Below are 3115 nucleotides of genomic sequence, written 5' to 3'. Positions count from 1 at the left end.
GATCACATCCGGGACTCCGAACTAACTTCGGTACATCAAAATGCATAAACTCATAATAACTGTCATCGTAACGTTAAGCGTGCGGACCCTACGGTTCGAGAACAATGTAGACATGACCGAGACACGTCTCCAGTCAATAACCAATAGCGGGACCTGGATGTCCATATTGGCTCCTACATATTCTACGAAGATCTTTATCGGTCAGACCGCATAACAACATACGTTGTTCCCTTTGTCATCGGTATGTTACTTGCCCGAGCGGTATCCAATACCTAGTTCAATCTCGTTACCGGCAAGTCTCTTTACTCGTTCCGTAATACATCATCTCACAACTAACATATTAGTTGCAATGCTTGCAAGGCTTATGCGATGAGCATTACCGAGAGGGCCCAGAGATACCTCTCCGACAATCGGAGTGACAAATCCTATTCCCGAAATACGCCAACCCAACATCTACCTTTGGAGACACCTGTAGTACTCCTTTATAATCACCCAGTTACGTTGTGACGTTTGGTAGCACCCAAAGTGTTCCTCCGGTAAACGGGAGTTGCATAATCTCATAGTCATAGGAACATGTATAAGTCATGAAGAATAGCAACAGCAACATACTAAACGATCGGGTGCTAAGCTAATGAAATGGGTCATGTCAATCAGATCATTCAACTAATGATGTGACCTCGTTAGTCAAATAACAACACCTTGTTCATGGTTAGGAAACATAACCATCTTTGATTAACGAGCTAGTCAAGTAGAGGCATACTAGTGACCCTAAGGTTGTCTATATATTCACACATGTATTATGTTTCCGGTTAATACAATTCTAGCATGAATAATAAACATTTATCATGATATAAGGAAATAAATAATAACTTTATTATTTCCTGTAGGGCATATTTCCTTCAACAGCAGTTTCAGTTTCTTCGGTGTGTACCTCAACATGGGCTTCTTCCGTTTGAACCTTGACACGCTCAGGTTCAGTTTCAACCTCGAGAGCAGTTTCTTCATTCTGAACCTCGACACGCTCAGGTTCAGTTTCAACCTCGAGAGCAGTTTCTTCAGTCTGAATGTTGACTGCAGCAGGATTTTCTTCACTCTGCTCAGGCTGAGGCACACTTCTCTTCTTTCTACCGCCATTGACTCTTGCTTTTTTTGTTGGCCAACACTGTTCAACAACAAGGGGCTGACTTGCTCGCTTCCTCCTGGCCATTGGGAAAATGTTATAGATATAGTAATTGGAAAAAAGCACCAAATCAAAACACAGACAAATAAACAAGAACATACTTTGGCTTATCAGGAGTGTAACGGCATTTGACAGATCCCACTCTGTGCCCAAGTTCCTGGCACAACTTGCATCTGTTTTTGTTACCTTTTTGGACCCTTTTTGGCTTTCCATCTTTATTTCCCTTCTTACTACTCCCACCTTTCTCAAACCATGCCTTGGATCTACTCTGTTTAGGCCTACCAGCCTTTCTTTTCGTCAAGGGAGGACACATGGAAAATTCAATGTCCACTTCAGGCCACTGAGACTGATCTGTTAGTGCTGGAATTGGAGTAGCATATGCACCTTTGAATTTTGCTAACGAATAATATTCATGCAAATATGGGTGCATGTTTATCTTCGGTTGGGATGCTAAGAAGAGAATGGCATGCTCACATGGTTTACCAGTGTGTTGCCACTCGAGGCAAGTGCAATCATGCAATTCAGTGTTAACAACATGTCTCCTTCCAGTTTTGTTATCTCTAACTTTAGCACCCCAAGGTGAAGATTTTTCAACAAACAAATGTGAAAGACATCTGCTCCTATTGACCACCTGTTGTACCACTGCTGGAAGCTTATCACCTTGCAGAAAATCACCTATCCTTCTTCTCAATTCCCACAACCGCATGAGCATGATCCTGATTTGGTCAACCATGTCATGCACAGGCAAATCTTTTAACTCCTTCACCTTGTTGTTGAAACTCTCTGCCAAATTGTTGTTGATGTGGTCACACTTGATGGCAGTGTTGAATGCTGACCTGTACCATAACAAAGAATGGTAGGTGTTCAGCCATGGACCAAACTCATCACATGCTGCCATTATCTTATCAAGATGATATTTGTGTGTCTGTCTAGTGTAAGATCTTGCTGCTGGCCACATGCGCCCAAATTCTTCTCCTCTAAATTTTTTGATCAAATTCATCCACAAATGACCGAAGCACTCCCTCTACTCAGCATGTGGGAAAACATTTTTCACTGAATTTTCAAGCCCCTTGCATGCATCTGTGTGTATAGCCAAAGGTGACACTGGCCCTAGGCATCTTTTCAACTGGATCATGAACCATGTCCATGAAGCCTCTGTTTCTGACTGAAACAAGCCAACATCAATAGGAAACATCCAGTTGTGTCCATCTAGAGCATTGCATGCTGCCAACTGACCATTCCACTTGCCTGTCAAAAATGATGAGTCTATGCTCAAATATGGACGGCACCCTGCTTTGAACCCATCAATGCAAGGCTTCAAAGCCATAAAAAACTTGGAGAACTTGAATTCACCTTTGGCTGATACCTCTGTATCTATCTCCACAACACTGCCAGGTGACCTCTTTACCACCTCTGCTTTGAAGTTGTAAAGCATCCTAAATGTATTTGCCCAATCACCATATAAATTTTTCATTGCCCTTTGTTTTGCCTTCCACACTGTGGTATATTTCAGTTTAATGGGGTACATCTTTTCCAAGTCTACTTTGAGTTTCTTCGCAGTAGTGTTTGGTGTTTTGGCTAAAATTGGGGTGATCTTTTCTGCAACCCAAAGTTGTGATGTCATGGTTGATACTCTCTGTGAACTTGTAATACAAGTATGTTGATTGGGGATTTGGTTAACCCTGACAGTACTTCCGTCAGGTTGCAGTCTAGCAGATATGTACCACTTGCAAGGCTTCACACTACCATCAAATCCTCTGCACCTCGCATAAAACTTCTTTCTATCAGTCCAAACAGTCTTGGCATCAAACTCATGTTTCACTGCATAAGTCTTGAAACACATCCTGAACTCCTTCATGCTTGGGAACAACTTGCCTACTTCAATGACAGGGTTTTCTTTGTCATACACATGCACCAGCTCATCATCATGGGCAT

General features: G+C 42.2%; 1 pseudogene; it reads right to left on the bottom strand.

Moving 5' to 3' along the window:
- Positions 1 to 768: 768 nt before the first annotated feature.
- LOC147981627 (uncharacterized) lies at positions 769 to 2615 on the bottom strand (annotated as a pseudogene).
- Positions 2616 to 3115: the final 500 nt, after the last annotated feature.

The sequence above is a fragment of the Triticum urartu genome, chromosome 3A, assembly GCF_056163025.1.
Source record: "Triticum urartu cultivar PI428250 chromosome 3A, HENAU_Tu73, whole genome shotgun sequence".
Taxonomy (NCBI): domain Eukaryota; kingdom Viridiplantae; phylum Streptophyta; class Magnoliopsida; order Poales; family Poaceae; genus Triticum; species Triticum urartu.
Note: the sequence above shows the minus strand (reverse complement) of the source record. Positions and strands in the feature narration are given on the sequence as shown.